The sequence below is a fragment of the Meles meles genome, chromosome 4 (genome assembly GCF_922984935.1).
Source record: "Meles meles chromosome 4, mMelMel3.1 paternal haplotype, whole genome shotgun sequence".
Lineage (NCBI taxonomy): Eukaryota > Metazoa > Chordata > Mammalia > Carnivora > Mustelidae > Meles > Meles meles.
In genome coordinates this window covers 2,295,921-2,314,249 of record NC_060069.1, presented here as the reverse complement: position 1 = coordinate 2,314,249, position 18,329 = coordinate 2,295,921, and the positions used below count along the sequence as shown (strand labels likewise).

The 18,329-nt window shown below is 40.1% G+C and overlaps 1 pseudogene; it reads right to left on the bottom strand.

The window, feature by feature from the left end:
- Nucleotides 1–2,521: 2,521 nt before the first annotated feature.
- Nucleotides 2,522–5,823, bottom strand: LOC123940012 (annotated as a pseudogene).
- Between the last annotated feature and the right edge of the window lie 12,506 nt (nt 5,824–18,329).

The window sequence follows — 18,329 nt, the reverse complement described above, 5'->3', positions numbered from 1 at the left end:
AGCTGAGGAAATTATCCTGAATGTATATAACACAGAACACATGGGTGGAAATTTAGAACATCAAAATAAAAATAAAACTCTAAAATATTCCAGAAAAAAAAAACAACAACCATAGATTACCTATAAATAAACAATACAATAATTGGATTGATACCAGACTTTTCAACAAGTCTGATGGAAGGCAACAATGAACAATATCTTGCAATGATGAGGGGAAAGACTTTTGACTAAGAATTCTAAATGTAAATGAACTTCATTACAGGGTATATCTGAAACTAAAATACTTTCAGATATAATAGCCCCAAATTGGAAACAACCCAAACATTCATTGACAAATTAATAGATAAACATATTGTAGTATATTCACAAAATAGAAAACTACTTAACAGTAAAAAGGAACATAATGGCATGAATAAATCTCATAGCTTTATGCTGAGGGAAAGAAACTTGACACATAAGATTGTATACTACATGGTTCCATTCTTGGGAAACTCCAGAAAAAAGGAACTAATCTATAGTCATATAAGATAGATCAATGATTGGATAAGTATGGGAAGAAAAGGTGGGATAGGAGAGGGAACAAGGGAAATTTCTTGGTGAAGAAAGATGGAAATGTTCTATAGTTCAGGGGTTGACTGTATGACAATTGTTAAAACTAAAACTCTACAACTGAGAGCTGTTCTTTTTATTGTAGGTAAATTAAATTTTAATAAAAATTAATGACATCATTTTTATTCATGCATTCATTCATGATGGTTTTGGAAAAAAATTAGTAGCAATCAAAAAAAAATCCCATATTATAACTGTATGGGAAATTAGCTGATTGAGATGAAGTAAATGTGTGTAAGAATGCTGTAAGTATTGATTGACTAGATGTTTCTAAGAAATATAAGTTTACGTATTACTTGAAAAACAAGAGGAACCTCTAGAGCAGTGGTTCTCAAATTCTAGCAAGTGTTAGATTTATCTGTAGGGCTAATTAAAACACAGATTGTAGAGCGGAGTCAGGGAGATGGCAGGGGAGAATACTGAGCTCAGTTCATCCCATGGGCACACAGAAATAACAACTACATCTATACAGATAACTCTGAAAATGACTTGAACTCTGGCAGAACAGACTTACACAGTTAATCTTAGAGAGAAGGCCATGTTGAAAAGGGTAGGAAAGGTAGAGATGCAGTTGGGAACCAAACTCTTCCAGTGAGACAAACCACAAGTGGGAAGGACATCACAAACACAGAGAAATGAGAGGGTAAGATCCAGTGCCAGGCACCCCTGGCACTAGGGACCTGCACTGGGAAAATAAGTCCCCATAACATCTGGCTTAGAAACCTGCAGGGCTTAATTTCAGGAACTTTAAAAATCAGTGGGCTTAACTCTGGGAGAATTAGAGGGTGATAGGAAACTGAGTTCCTTCCATTAAAAAGCCAGCATAATAAATAACTCAGCCCCAGACACAGCACAAAAAGGCAGTTTGAAAATTGCCTGGGGTAGACATGAATATTTATTGACTATTTTTTAGAATGTGTGCTGGAGAGGCAGGGACCTTCAGGAGCTATCTCCAAGAAGAAAAGACTTTCTCCTCCCTTCTTCAAGCCTAATTAGCCTGATATTTGTGGAAGCTAGCACTAACACTCTCTATCTACCTTACGAGCACCATGAGCCCTGGCCCTGTGCTCCCCTGCAGAACCTACCCTACACATGGCATCCTCCAAAGCAGCTCCTGCCCTGTGATACTCTATTGGCAGCCCTGGCCCTGAATGGTGCAACCCCCAAACTGACTCCTGCCCTGGGGAGGGAGGAAGATAACCCTGCACACCAGCATTGCTGTTGTAGCAGATGGGCCTATTACCTCACTGCCCAGTGAGCAAGTCCTGCCCTTTGGTATGCCTGAAGCTGTGGCAGAGAGGCTAAGTACAAACAGTTAATCTGACTGCCAGCCCCACCCACCAAGAAGTCTTCAGTGACCGCAGACAGATCTTTCAACAGCATAGGTATCAAATCCTACCAAGTGTGCCCACAGTGGGCAAAGCAGGTGATTGCAGCCAGTTGGGCTGAAGGCAACTGCAGCTCAATCAGAACAGTAGGGTGCATGCAGCCCACACAGAGGATATCTCTGGAGTGCCTGGTTCTGGTGACCAGAAGGGACTGCATTATAGGGCATCACAAGTCCTCTTCTTCACAAGGCCACTACTTTCAAGACCACTACTTTCAGGTGATGCTGCTAACCTACCTAACAAACAGAGAGACAAAATGAATTGACAGAGGAATATGTCTCCAATGAAAGAACAAGGAAAAATAACAGTAAAAGAACTAAATGAAAACCACATAAGCAATATGCCTGACAAAGAATTCAAAGTGATAGCCATAAAGATACTGAATGTGAAAAGTAGATGAGTTCAGTGAGAACTTAAACAAATAGAAAATATAAAAAATAACAAATCAAAGCTGAAGAATTCAATAATTGAAATAAAAAATATGGAAAGAATCAACGGCAGATTAGAGGACACAGAAGAATGAGTCAGTAATCTCTAAGACAGGGTAATAAAAAGCAGCCAAGGTGAAAAGGAAAAAATAATAATAAAAATGAGAAAAGATTAAGGGAACTCAACAACATCAAGTGTAATAATATTCACCTTATATAAATCCCAGAAGGAGGAAAGAGAAAGGGGCAGAAAACTTATTTGAAGAAATAATCACTGAAACCTTGTGTAATCTGGGGAAAGAAACAGGTATCCAGGTCCAGCAAGCACAGAGAGCCCCTATCAAGATGAACCCAAGGAGGTCCACACCAGACACATAATAATTAAAATGACAAAAAGTAATGATAAACAGAATTTTAAAAGCCACAAGAGAAAATATAACAGTTACATACAAAGAAAACCGTGAGGCTATCAGCTAATTTTTCAGCAGAAACTTTGCAGTCCAGAAGTGAGTGGCATAATATATTAAAAGTGCTGACAAGCTGGGTGTGGTGCAAAAAAAAATGAGTACTCTTACGCTGAAAATAAATAAATTAATTAATTTTTAAAAAGTGCTGACAAGAAAAAACCTACAACCAATAATACTCTACCCAGTAAGGTTATCATTCAGAGTAGAAGAGATAGGGTTTACCAAACAAAAGTTACAGGAGTTCATCACCACTAAACCATCCTTAGAAAAGAATGTTTAAGGGAATTCCTTAAGTGGAAAAAGCAGGCCATAACTGGAAGAAAATTATGAAAGGAAAAAATTTCACTGGTAAAAACAAATATATAGTAAAGGTAGTAGATTAATCACTTATAAAGCCATATGAAGGTTAAAACATGAAAATAGTAAAAATCAACTATATCTACAAAAATTTGTCAAGAGATACAAAAAATTAAAAGATGTAAAATATGACATCATATACATGAAACTTGGAGGGAGGAGAAAAAAATTAGTGCTTTTAGAATGTGTTCAAACTTAAATGACCAACTTAATATAGACTTCCATACACATAAGATGTTATGTATGTGCTCCACAGAAACCTATAATAGATGCAAAAAAATTAAAAAGAAAAGAATCCAAGCATAACTCTAAAGAAAGCCATCAAACAACAAAGGGAAGAAAGCAAGAGAAGAACAAAGAAACCAAAGAACTGCAAAAACAACCAGAAAACAATTAAAAATGGCAAGTAGGTACCTATCAATAATTACCTCACATGAAAATGAACCAAATGCTTCAGTTAAAAAACATAGAGTGACTGAATGGATAAAAAGGCAAAACCCATCTATAGGCTGCCTACAAGAGACTTACTTCAGACCTAAAGTCACATACAGATTCAAAGTGAAAGGATGAAGAAACTTACACCATGAACATAGAAGTGCGGGGCGGGGGGGAGCTAGAGTAGTAATACTTATATCAGACCAAGTAGATGTCTTTATTTTTCCAGAAAAGAGGTGACTATTAGTGTTTATGGACATTAATATAGAAATTCATGCTATTTCAGAAAATTTTAGCTCTTACAACAGCTTTTTGTATCCTAAAACAGTAGTTTTCAACTGGAGATGATTTTGCCCCATAGGGGACATTTGGCAATAGGGACATTCTTGTTTGTTATAACTTGGCAGGGAGGGAGTTACTACTGATATGGGGGATAAAGGCTAGGAATGTTGCTAAACATTCTATGATATACAGGAAAGCCCCCTACAACAAAGCCTTATTCTGCTCCAAACCCTGTGATGATAACCTGACCTCTGGGGATTATTATCTAAAGGGCAACAGGGATGTTTGGGTGGCTCAGTGGGTGAAGTGCCTGCTCTTCCGCTCAGGTCATGATCCCAGGGTCCTGGGATTGATCCCTGCATTGGGCTCCCTGCTCTGCATGGACCCTGCTTCTCCCTCTCCTTCTGCAGCTCCCCGGCTTCGGCTCTTTCTCTCTCTCAAATAAAAAAAATCTTTAAAAAATGATATAAGATAAAACAAAACTTCCTAGACACTATGAAATCTGATTTCTTCTCAATCTGTAGTAGCAACAGTATTTTAAGAAACTTAACACACTACAAAGGAGAGGTGTACTATAGTGTCTGTAAATTTGTCATTCAGAGTTCATCTAAGTATTCTGTCCTATTTGTTCCATGAGGGCAGGATTGAGGGCAGTCTTGTTCTTTGCTGTATAGTCGATGCCTGAGACATGATAGGCACACAAATGCTCTTTTAATAAGTGAACAAGTGAAGGAGATTACTAACTGGACTTCTCTCTCCAATATAACATGATCACTGTAGCCAATGGTGTTAGAAATTATGAAGTAGCTTTGGTTCGAGACAGAGTTCTTTCTCACATCCTCTTTAAGAAATGGGTCTACAGGGGCGCCTGGGTGGCTCAGTGGGTTAAAGCCTCTGCTTTCGGCTCAGGTCATGATCCCAGGGTTCTGGGAGCCCCGATGTGGGGCTCTCCGCTCTGCAGAGAGCCTGTTTCCTCCTCTCTCTCTGACTGTCTCCCTGCCTACTTGTGATTTCTGTCTGTCAAATAAATAAATAAAATCTTTAAAAAAAAGAAAAGAAATGGGTCTACATACTGCAGCGCATATCTCTCAAAGTTTGAGTTCCTGAACAACCCATTGTTGATGTTGCCAGTTACGATAATCCTCTGCGTCTTGACTAAGAAAATCAGCAGTAAAATGTTGCGCATGCTGGTGTGTTTATAAAAAATGAAGATAATATACTATTCATCTGGGGCATCTGGGTGCCTCAGTGGGTTAAAGCCTCTGCCTTCGGCTCAGGTCATGATCCCAGGGTGTTGGGATTGAGCCTCTCGCATTGGGTTCTCTGCTCAGCAGGGAGCCTGCTTCCTCCTCTCTCTGCCTGCCTCTCTGCCTACTTGTGATCTCTGTCTGTCAAATAAATAAATAAAATCTTAAAAAAAAAAAAAAGAATATCAGCAGTAAACTCAAGCTCCTAAGATGGATCTTTCAGGCATTCCACTAATACTTGCCTATGATACTAAACTTGATAATTTTTGGTCTCTTCCTCAATTATTGCAGTGATGTAGTTCATTTCCTCTGTAGATACTTTTGAAGTGACTTTAAGAGAACTCTCTAAAAATGCCAGTGTATAATTGCCTGCATTTAAGGCAATAGCATCTCTGGTTAGTTTAAAAGCCCATTCACTTCTTCTATCACATTTCAAATAATCATAAACATCTCTAAAATTTTCACAATAAATGATCTAGACCACTGAACTGGGGCCATCATTCTATGGTACTGGATCTATATCAGTGCATTCTGCTCTGTCCCTGTACAGGACATAGGTGGGTGAGTCTGGGCTCAACTGTGAATCTGGGACCTGTTGTCTGTAGGTCATGTCACTGCTTCTCTAGGCTCAGCCATAGGCAGCTAGTGCACATGGCATCAGCTGGATGCTCATGCAGGTTCTCTCCAGGGCCTACTTCTCCTTTTGAGGGACGTGGGCCCTGAAACTTGCATGTTTGGCCTGTGTTTGTTATGGGAACTAGACACCATCAAATTTGTCCTTGCCACAGTCCCCAAGTGGAAGGAGAACTGGAGTTCCTTCAGCCGCCACACAGAGCTGGGTCTTGTTTTAGATTTTTTGTGAATTGTTCCCTTTTCCCACTTCTGCGCCCAGAAGGTACTCCAGAAGAGCGGGAGGTCACAGGCCCTGATTCTTCCCAGGGCCACAGGGATCAAATTGCTTTGGTTCAGGTAAGGGTCCATTTTCAATCTCCTTGTCCTTCCCACCCTACCCTACGCTTTAACTGCAGTTGGAAGGATGTAGGGAGCTGGCAAGAGTGGGTCACTCTAGACCACCTCTTCCCAAAGGAGCTGTCCCTGCCTCTCTTCCAAGGATTCTTGGGATGCCCTTGGCAATCCTGCCAGATGGAAACTGCTCCCCACGGAACTTTTCTTCCACCAGACCTAATGAATTTCTGACATTTCTCAGATTAGGGAAAATCTGTTTATTTATTGTCCTTCTTCCTGAGATTAGGGGATTATTTACTATCTTTCTCCTTGTTTTGTTTACTGCCATATCCCCAGTGCCTAGCACATTGCAGATGAGGAATAAACAAATACTTGTGCAGTGAGGACTGCTGGTATTGAATGTAAATGGGGAGGGGATTTCTGCAGGAGAAGCCCCAAATTTTCTGTGTACTCTGTGAAAGAAGGGCAGAAGCATTTTGACTACTAGTGATGCAGTAAGCTACCAGCAATCTTTGTTTTTAAGACCTCAAATTCAATGAAAACATTGGTGATTTAATCAATAAGATATTGGTCCATATTCTCTCCTACCATTTATCAAATGTCATTTGATGTGTTAAAGTCAGTGAAGATGTGTCTGTTCAAAACCTCTCATTACACAATGTTTTGTTTCCGATAAGTGGCTTAACCCTGGATTAGAATAGCAATCATGATGTTTTGTTGAGCGTGCCAAGCACTTTTCCTGGCTTGTTTCACTTAACTCTCTCAGCAACCCTTTAACAGAAGGGAGTGTCACCAAAGTTCCACTATGAGGATGATGAATATGAGGTTGAGAGAGGTTAGATATCTTCCAAGGGTCACACATCTGTTAAGAAGATTGTGGATTTGAACCCAGACACTCTTCTATCTGACGTATAGGGCTCTGTTTTCTAGCCTGGGAAAATAATATTTACTTCGTAAGACAGTGTTGAAAATTAAATGGTGTAATGTTTGGAAAGAGTTTAGTGCTGTGGCTCTCCAACTTTGGTCCTCTCAGAATTACCTCCATGAAGTTGATGAAAACATAGAGGCAAGACCCTAAGCTGCTTTAAGGATCCTGGGCCTCTGTGTGCCTTATTAGCTCCCCCGGTGATTCTAATACCCGTGAAAATGCAAGAAGCATTGATGCCATACATGATATACACTAAACACGTGGGAGCTACAAAACACACAAGCAGAGACAAAATGCCCATGAAGTCCAGGTATAAAAGAGAGCAGAGGGTAGCCAAAGATGTTGGACACAGAAAGCGTCAGCCTTTTATGGTTTATCAGTGCCCTGTGTTCCGTGAGTGCTGCCCTCTGGATTTGGGAAAGGCAGGCCTCAGGCACAGGTATTAATAATGGCCATGGCACGCTGGCGTGCAAGCCCATACTGACCTCAAGGCGGCCACTGAAGGCCTGTCACTCTTTCGGGGCCAAAGCAGGTGAAGACTACCTGGTAGTACTGCCCTTGACAGCCAGGTAGGTTGCCAACCTCAGCCATGTATTCGAGTCAGATTGAATGTTTCCCAACTGGACACCCCATGAGGTTACTGGGGCCAGGCAAGTCTGGTCCCCATACTGTCGGAGGTGGGATCCCAGACTCAGAGGGCGCACGGGGCCCTGCTAAGAAAACGATTGGTGCTCGTCAGGCTGGGGTATGAGCCATTGCATGTGTCTTCACCCGAGTCTCCAGGAAGAAGGAGATTTGGGAGTCCCCTCAGCTAGCAGGCATCACAAGGCCTTGCTTTGGTTTTTATGTACATTGTGCCCCATCTCCAGTTTTGTGCCAAGAAGTCAGGCTAGGAAAGCAGGGGGTCATAAATGCTCTTCCCTCCCAGGACCAACGGGATCAAATGGCTCAGGCCCAGGAAGGGGCCCATTTGTAGTCCTTGTGTCCCTCCCACCCTCCCCCACCTTCTTATTAATAGGAGGAGATAGGGGGGCGCCTGGGTGGCTCAGTGGGTTAAAGCCTCTGCCTTTCACTCAGGTCATGATCCCAGAGTCCTGGGATCGAGCCCCGCATGGGGCTCTCTGCTTGGCGGGGAGCCTGCTTCCTCCTCTCTCTCTCTCTGCCTGCCTCTCTCGCTACTTGTGATCTCTATCTGTCAAATAAATAAATAAAATCTTTAAAAAAAAAATAGGAGGAGATAGGAACTTGACAGCAGTCACTCCAGACCACCTCTTCCCAAGGGGACCTGCCCCTGCCTCTCCCAGTGACCTTTCCTTCCATGAGACCTAGGGAATATATAACATTTCCATTTGATATATCTTGCAAATCTTTTCAAATCAGCACATATGATCCACTTCATTCTTATTTCTCTATTCTTATTTTAGTGCATTTTGGATAGGTAACCAATTCACATGGCTTGAAATTGAAGCATGAAAAAATACACAGTGGAAGTTTGGTTCAGTTCCTGCTCCTGCTAAACAAGAAACCATTTGTGTTAATTTCTTGTGTATCTTTCCAGAGTTTCTTTATGCACATAAAATCAAATATGAGGATATTTTCCCCTTCTTTAAATTTTTATCCAAAATATAGACTACAACAAGCTTGGATCCATATTTTTTTTTTGTTTCTCTTAGCAAATTTTCATATTAATACACAGAGAGCTTTCTAATTCTTTTTGACTTCTGTATAGTACCCAGCTCCTTCCAAGTACCAAAATTAATTTAGCCGGTCCTGAGTGGATGATCATTTGGGTTGTTTACTATTATTTGTAATTATAAACAGTGCAATTCTGATCTATTTTGTGCATATGTCTCTGTACACATTACAGAAAATGTCAAAGTGGTTTTTAGTAGGTTGTGCCAGTATGTGAGAATTCCTGTTTTATCACATTCTTGGCAACCCTGTGTATTAACAAATAAATTAAAAAAATCTTTGTCAATCAAATAGGTTTGTAAAAATGTATTTTGTTATTTGTTTTTTTTAATTAAGTTATTTATTTTTTCAGCGTAACAGGATTCATTGTTTTTGCACAACACCCAGTGCTCCATGCAAAACGTGCCCTCCCTATTACCCACCACCTGGTTCCCCCAACCTCCCACCCCCGCCCCTTCAAAACCCCCAGGTTGTTTCTCAGAGTCCATAGTCTCTCATGGTTCTCCTCCCCTTCCAATTTCCCCCAACTTCCTTCTCCTCTCCATCTCCCAATGTCCTCCATGTCATTTGTTATGCTCCACAAATAAGTGAAACCATATGATACTTGACTCTCTCTGCTTGACTTATTTCACTCAGCATAATCTCTTCCAGTCCCGTCCATGTTGCTACAAAAGTTGGGTATTCATCCTTTCTTTTTTTTTTTTAATAAACATATAATGTATTTTTATCCCCAGGGCTACAGGTCTGTGAATCACCAGGTTTACACACTTCACAGAACTCACGATAGCACATACCCTCCCCAATGTCCATAACTCCCTCCCCCTCTCCCAACCCCACCTCCCCCCAGCAACCCCCAGTTTGTTTTGTGAGATTAAGAGTCATTTATGGTTTGTCTCCCTCCCAATCTCATCTTGTTTCATTTATTCTTCTCCTATCCCCCTAACCCCCCATGTTGCATCTACACGTCCTCATATCAGCGAGATCATATGATAGTTGTATTTCTCCGATTGACTTATTCACTAAGCATGATACCCTCTGGTTCCATCCACGTTGTCGCAAATGGCAAGATTTCATTTCTTTGGATGGCTGCATAGTATTCCATTGTGTATATATACCACTTCTTCTTTATCCATTCATCTGTTGATGGACATCTAGGTTCTTTCCATAGTTTGGCTATTGTAGACATTGCTGCTATAAACATTCGGGTACATGTGTCCCTTCGGATCACTACATTTGTATCTTTAGGGTAAATACCCAGTAGTGCAATTGCTGGGTCATAGGGTAATTCTATTTTCAACATTTTGAGGAACCTCCATGCTGTTTTCCAGAGTGGTTGCACCAGCTTGCATTCCCACCAACAGTGGAGGAGGGTTCCCCTTTCTCCGCATCTTCGCCAGCATCTCTCATTTCCTGACTTGCTAATTTTAGCCATTCTGACTGGTGTGAGGTGATATCTCATTGTGGTTTTGATCTGTATTTCCCTGATGCCGAGTGACGTGGAGCACTTTTTCATGTGTCTGTTGGCCATCTGGATGTCTTCTTTGCAGAAATGTCTGTTCATGTCCTCTGCCCATTTCTTGATTGGATTGTTTGTTCTTTGGGTGTTGAGTTTGCTAAGTTCCTTATAGATTTTGGACACTAGCCCTTTATCTGATATGTCATTTGGAAATATCTTCTCCCATTCTGTCAGTTGTCTTTTGGTTTTGTTAACTGTTTCCTTTGCTGTGCAAAAGCTTTTGATCTTGATGAAATTCCAGTAGTTCATTTTTGCCCTTGCTTCCCTTGCCTTTGGCGATGTTCCTAGGAAGATGTTGCTGCGGCTGAGGTCAAAGAGGTTGCTGCCTATGTTCTCCTCAAGGATTTTGATGGATTCCTTTCTCACATGGAGGTCCTTCATCCATTTTGAGTCTATTTTCGTGTGTGGTGTAAGGAAGTGGTCCAATTTCATTTTTCTGCATGTGGCCATCCAATTTTCCCAGCACCATTTATGGAAAAGGCTGTCTTTTTTCCATTGGACATTCTTTCCTGCTTTGTCGAAGATGAGTTGACCATAGAGTTGAGGGTCTATTTCTAGGCTCTCTATTCTGTTCCACTGACCTATGTGTCTGTTTTTGTGCCAGTACCATGCTGTCTTGATGATGACAGCTTTGTAATAGAGCTTGAAGTCCGGAATTGTGATGCCACCCACTTTGGCTTTCTTTTTCAATATTCTTTTGGCTATTCGAGGTCTTTTCTGGTTCCATATAAATTTGAGGATTACTTGTTCCATTTCTTTGAAAAAAATGGATGGTATTTTGATAGGGATTGCATTAAATGTGTAGATTGCTTTAGGTAGCATAGACATTTTCACAATATTTATTCTTCCAATCCAGGAGCATGGAACATTTTTCCATTTCTTTGTGTCTTCCTCAATTTCTTTCATGAGTACTTTATAGTTTTCTGCATATAGATTCTTAGCCTCTTTGGTTAGGTTTATTCCTAGGTATCTTATAGTTTTGGGTGCAATTGTAAATGGGATGGACTCCTTAATTTCTCTTTCTTCTGTCTTGTTGTTGGTGTACAGAAATGCAACTGATTTGTGTGCATTTATTTTATCTCCTGACACTTTACTGAATTCCTGTACAAGTTCTAGCAGTTTTGGAGTGGAGTCTTTTGGGTTTTCCACATATAGTAACATATTATCTGTGAAGAGTGATAGTTTGACTTCTTTGCCAATTTGGATGCCTTTAATTTCCTTTTGTTGTCTGATTGCTGAGGCTAGGACTTCTAGTACTATGTTCTATGTTGAATAGCAGTGGTGATAATGGACATCCCTGCCGTGTTCCTGACCTTAACGGAAAAGCTTTCAGTTTTTCTCCATTGAGAATGATATTTGCGGTGGGTTTTTCATAGATGGCTTTGATAATATTGAGGTATGTGCCCTCTATCCCTACACTTTGAAGAGTTTTGATCAGGAAGGGATGCTGTACTTTGTCAAATGCTTTTTCAGCATCTATTGAAAGTATCATATGGTTCTTGTTCTTTCTTTTATTAATGTGTTGTATCACATTGATTGATTTTCGGATGTTGAACCAACCTTGCAGCCCTGGAATAAATCCCACTTGGTCGTGGTGAATAATCCTTCTAATGTACTGTTGAATTCTATTGGCTAGTATTTTGGTGAGAACTTTCGCATCTGTGTTCATCAAGGATATTGGTCTGTAATTCTCTTTTTTGATGGGATCCTTGTCTGGTTTTGGGATCAAGGTGATGCTGGCCTCATAAAATGCGTTTGGAAGTTTTCCTTCCATTTCTATTTTTTGGAACAGTTTCATGAGAATAGGAATTAGTTCTTCTTTAAATGTTTGGTAGAATTCCCCTGGGAAGCCGTCTGGCCCTGGGCTTTTGTTTGTTTGGAGATTTTTGATGACTGTTTCAATCTCCTTACTGGTTATGGTTCTTTTCATGTTTTCTATTTCTTCCTGGTTCAGTTGTGGTAGTTTATATGTCTCTAGGAATGCATCCATTTCTTCCAGATTGTCAAATTTGTTGGCATACAGTTGCTCATAGTATGTTCTTATAATTGTCTGTATTGCTTTGGTGTTAGTTGTGATCTTCATGATTTTATTTATTTGGGTCCTTTCTCTTTTCTTTTTGATAAGTCTTGCCAGGGGTTTATCAATCTTATTGATTCTTTCAAAGAACCAGCTCCGAGTTTCATTGATTTTTTCTATTTTTTTTTTTTTTGGTTTCTATTTCATTGATTTCTGCTCTGATCTTTATGATTTCTCTTCTCCTGCTGGGTTTAGGGTTTCTTTCTTGTTCTTTCTCCAGCTCCTTTAGGTGTAGGGTTACGTTGTGTACTTGAGACCTTTCTTGTTTCTTGAGAAAGGCTTGTACCGCTATATATTTTCCTCTCAGGACTGCCTTTGCTGTGTCCCACAGATTTTGAAATATTGTGTTTTCATTATCATTTGTTTCCATGAATTTTTTCAATTCTTCTTTAATTTCCTGGTTGATCCATTCAATCTTTAGAAGGACGCTGTTTAGTCTCGATGTATTTGGGTTCTTTCCAGCTTTCCTCTTGTGATTGAGTTCTAGCTTCAGAGTGTTGTGGTCTGAAAATATGCAGGGAATGATCCCAATCTTTTGATACCGGTTGAAACCTGATTTGTGACCCAGGATGTGATCTATTCTGGAGAATGTTCCATGTGCACTAGAGAAGAATGTGTATTCTGTTGCTTTGGGATGAAATGTTCTGAATAGATCTGTGATGTCCATCTGGTCCAGTGTGTCATTTAAGGCCTTTATTTCCTTGTTGATCTTTTGCTTGGATGATCTGTCCATTTCCGTGAGGGGAGTGTTCAAGTCCCCTACTATTATTGTATTATTATTGATGTGTTTCTTTGATTTTGTTATTAATTGGTTGATATAGTTGGCTGCTCCCACGTTAGGGGTATAGATATTGAAAATGGTTAGATCTTCTTGTTGGACAGACCCTTTGAGTAGGATATAGTGTCCTTCCTCATCTCTTATTATAGTCTTTGGCTTAAAATCTAATTGATCTGATATAAGGATTGCCACCTCAGCTTTCTTCTGATGCCCATTAGCATGGTAAATTGTTTTCCACCCCCTCACTTTAAATCTGGAGGTGTCTTCGTGTCTAAAATGAGTTTCTTGTAGGCAACATATTGATGGGTTTTGTTTTTTTATCCATTCTGATACCCTGTGTCTTTTGATTGGGGCATTTAGCCCATTAACACTCAGGGTAACTATTGAGAGATATGAATTTAGTGCCATTGTATTGCCTGTAAGGTGACTGTTACTGTATATTGTCTCTGTACCTTTCTGATCTACTACTTGTAGGCTCTCTCTTTGCTTAGAGGACCCCTTTCAATATCTCCTGTAGAGCTGGTTTGGTGTTTGCAAATTCTTTCAGTTTTTGTTTGTCCTGGAAGCTTTTTATCTCTCCTTCTATTTTCAATGATAGCCTAGCTGGATAGAGTATTCTTGGCTGCATGTTTTTCTCGTTGAGTGCTCTGAATATATCATTCCAGCTCTTTCTGGCCTGCCAGGTCTCTGTGGATAAGTCTGCTGCCAATCTAATATTTTTGCCATTGTATGTTATAGACTTCTTTTCCTGGGCTGCTTTCAGGATTTTCTCTCTGTCACTAAGACTTGTAAATTTTACTATTAGGCGATGGGGTGTGGACCTATTCTTGTTGACTTTGAGTGGGGTTCTCTGCACCTCCTGGATTTTGATACTTGTTCCCTTTGCCATACTAGGAAAGTTCTCTCCAATAATTCTCTCCAATAGACCTTCTGCTCCCCTTTCTCTTTCTTCTTCGTCTGGAATCCTAATTTTTCTAATGTTGTTTCGTCTTATGGTGTCACTTATCTCTCGAATTCTCTCCTCGTGGTCCGGTAGCTGTTTGTCCCTCTTTTGCTCGGCTTCTTTATTCTCTGTCATTTGGTCTTCTATATCACTAATTCTTTCTTCTGCCTCATTTATCCTAGCAGTGAGAGCTTCCATTTTTGATTGCACCTCATTAATAGTTTTATTTCAACTTGGTTAGATTTTAGTTCTTTTATTTCTCCAGAGAGGGCTTTTATATCTCCAGAGAGGGTTTCTCTAATATCTTCCATGCCTTTTTCGAGCCTGGCTAGAACATTATGAATCATCATTCTGAACTCTTGATCTGACATATTACCAATGTCTGTGTTGATTAGGTCCCTAGCCTTCGGTACTGCCTCTTGTTCTTTTGTTTGTTGTGATTTTTTCTGTCTTGTCATTTTGTCCAGATAAGAGGATATGAAGGATCAAATAAAATACTAAAAGGGTGGCAAAGACTCCAGAAAAATGCGCTGTAACCAAATCAGAAGAGACCCCAAATGTTGGTGGGGGGGGGAGAAAGGGGATAAAAAGAGGTTCAGAAAAAAAAAAAAGAAAAAAATTTTTAAAAATAAAACAAATAAAGAAAAAATATCAAAAAGAAAGAAAAAATATATATTTTAGGTAAACTAGTCAAAAAATGTTAAAAAAGAAAAGGGTAAAAGTTTTAAAAAATTTAGCAGAAGAAAAAAGAAAGAAAAAAAATTGAAAAAAGAAAAAAAATTGAATTAACCGCAAGACTAAAGAATCTTAGAGATTCTTTAAAAAAGAATTTAGAATTCTCTAAAAAAGAAAGCCATGAGTTCCGTGCTTTGCTTTCTCCTCCTCTGGAATTCTGCTGCTGTCTTAGGTATTGAACCTGTTTTCCTTGATAGATGAACTTCGTCCTGGCTGGATATTTTGTTGATCTTCTGGGGGAGGGGCCTGTTGTAGTGACTCTCAAGTGTCTTTGCCCGAGGCGGGATTGCACCGCCCTTACCGGTGGCCGGACTAAGTAATCCGCTTGGGTTCGCTTTTGGGAGCTTCTGTTCCCTGATCGCTTTCCGTACAGTTCCAGAGGACGGGAATGAAAATGGCGGCCTCCCAGTCTCGTCCTGGAGGAGCCAAGAGCCCGGGGCCCCACTCCTCAGTGTGCCCCCAGAGAACAGCACCCAATTACTCCCGTATCCCCAGCCTCCAGCCGCACTCCGAGCTCACCCAGCCCGCGACCAGTTCAAGGTAACCCCGAGCTGAGAGTTCAGTCCTCGGCTCTGTCTCTGCAGCCGGCTTCTCCGTTCTAACACCTACGAGCTCTGCGAAACTCCGAGACCCCCCCATCCTTCTGTGACCCTGTGGGACCTGGGGCCACGCTGACCCCGCATGGGCCTCACCCCGGTTTAGCCTCTGGAGCAATGTCCCTCAGTAGAACAGACTTTTAAAAGTCCTGATTTTGTGCTCCGTTGCTCCACCCCTTGCCGGGAGCTGGCCCCTCCCCCTGCGGTCTATCTTCCCGTCGTTTTAGATTCACTTCTCCGCCAGTCCTACCTTTCAGAAAGTGGTTGATTTTCTGTTTCTAGAATTGCTGATCTTCTTCTCTTCGATATCCCTTTGGATTTGTAGGTGTTTGCAATGTTTAGATAAGCTATGGAGGGGCGCCTGGGTGGCTCAGTGGTTTAAGCTGCTGCCTTCAGCTCAGGTCATGATCTCGGGGTCCTGGGATCGAGTCCCGCGTCGGGCTCTCTGCTTGGCGGGGAGCCTGCTTCCTCCTCTCTCTCTCTCTCTCTCTCTCTCTCTGCCTGCCTCTCTCCCTACTTGTGATCTCTATCTGTCAAATAAATAAATAAAATCTTTAAGAAAAAAAAAAAAAAGATAAGCTATGGAGCTGATCTCCTGCTACCTGATGGAGTCTCAGCCTGCTACTTCTCCGCCATCTTGACTCCTCCCTGTATTTTGTTGTTTTAAAATGGATTTCTTCTAAGTACAATTGAGCATATTTTCAAATGTTTGTGAACATTTTTCCTGTGAGCTGCCTTTTCATGTCCTTTTTGCATTTTAAATTGGGTTGTTGTTTTGTTTTTGTTTTTGTTTTTGTTTTTTTTTTTTACTGATCTAAAGGTTTTTTTATAAAAGTTTGTATGGAACCACAAATGACCCCAACCCCAAATTACGAAAGCAATCTTGAGAAAGAAGAATGAAGCTGGAGGCATCATACTCACAGATTTCAAGATATTCTACAAAGTTGTAGTAATCAAAACACTATGGTTTTGGGGATGCCTGGGTGGCTCAGTCGATTAAGCATCTGCCTTTGGCTCAGGTCATGATCCAGGTCCTAGGACTGAGTTCCTCATTGGGATCCCTGCTCATCAGGGAGCCTACTTCTCCCTTTGCCTGATGTTTCCCCTGCTTGTGCACACACACACACTCTCTCACACACACATACACACACAAATAAAGAAATAAAATCTTTAAAAATAAAACAAACAAACAAAAAAAACCACTATGGTTCAGCATTAAAAACAGACATGTAGTTCAGTGGAATAAAACAGATAGCCCAGAAATAAACCCACACCTATATGGTCAGTTAATCTATAACCAAGGAGGAAAGAATAATCAATGAGGAAAAGAGTCTCTTCAACAAATGTGAAATGCTGAGAAAACAGAACAGCCACATGCAAAAGAATGAAACTGGACCACTTTCTTATACCATACACGAAAATAAGCTCAAAATGGATTAAAGATCTAAATATGCGGCCTAAGATCATAAAACTCCTAGAAGAAAACAGAAGAAGTAACCCCTTGGACATTAGTCTTAGCAACATTTTTCTAGGTATGGTTCCTCAGGTGAGGGAAACAAAAGCAAAAACAAACTATAAGAACTATACCAAAATAAAAAGCTTCTGCACACTGAATGAAATCATCAATAAAATAAAAAGTCAACCTACTGAATGGAAGAAGATATTTGCAAATGATATAACCTGATAAGGAATAAATACCCAAAATATATAAAGAACTTAACTCAATATCAAAAAAACTCCTGAAATAATCCAATTAAAAACTTGGCAGAGGACAGCAATAGATATTTTTCCAGAGAAGATGTTTGACAGTCAACAGACACATGAAAAGATGCCCAACATCACTAATTATCAGGTAAATGTAAATCAAAACCAGAATAAATTATCACCTCACATTAGCTAGAATGGTTAGGCCAAGAAATGATAAGTGTTGGTGAGGATGTGGAGAAAAGGGAACCCTCATGCACTGTTTGTGGGAATGTAAATTGGTGCAGCCACCAGAGAAAACAGTGTGGAGGTTCCTCAAAAATTAAAAATAGAAACACCACACGAATCAGTAATTCCACTTCTACGTATTTACCTCCCCCCAAAACCAAAATCCTAATTTGAAAAGATATATGCACTCCTGAGTTTACTGCAGTATTATTTACAATAGCCAAGATATGGAATATATATATATGTATGTATATATATGTATATGTGTGTGTGTGTGTGTATATATATATAATGAGTATATACAATGAAATATTACTCAGCCATAAAAAAGAATGAGCTCTTGCCATTCTTGGCAACATGGATAGACCTAGAGGGTAATATGCTAAGTGAAGTAAGTCAGAGAAAGACAGATACCACATTATTTCACTCATATGTAGAATCTAAAAACAAAACACAAAACAAAACAAAACAAATGAACAAACAAAAAATCAGATTCTGAGAAATACAGAAAACAAACTGATGTTTGCCAGAGAGGAGATGGTTGTGTTGGTGGGGGACTGGGGGAAATAGATAAAGGGTACTAACTAGGAGGTACAAACTTCCAGCTATAAAATAGATAACTCCTACCTTCTGGGGCATTTGGTACTTCTGACTTCTGTGTCTCATGGAAAGTTCTATATGTATATTAGATGCTTCTCATTGGCATACTCCTTTGTGACACTTAGGTTGTTTTTTTTTTCTACTCTGCTAAGTCAATTACTACTCATCCAAACACTTTTCCATTTTTTCCCCATCATTCAACTCTTTCACTTTTGTGATTTTATACCATCTTTATTCTTTTTTTTAAAAAGATATTATTTATTTATTTGACAGACAGAGATCTCAAGTAGGCAGAGAGGCAGGCAGAGAGAGAGAGAGAGAGAGAGAGAGGAGGAAGCAGGCTCCCTGCTGAG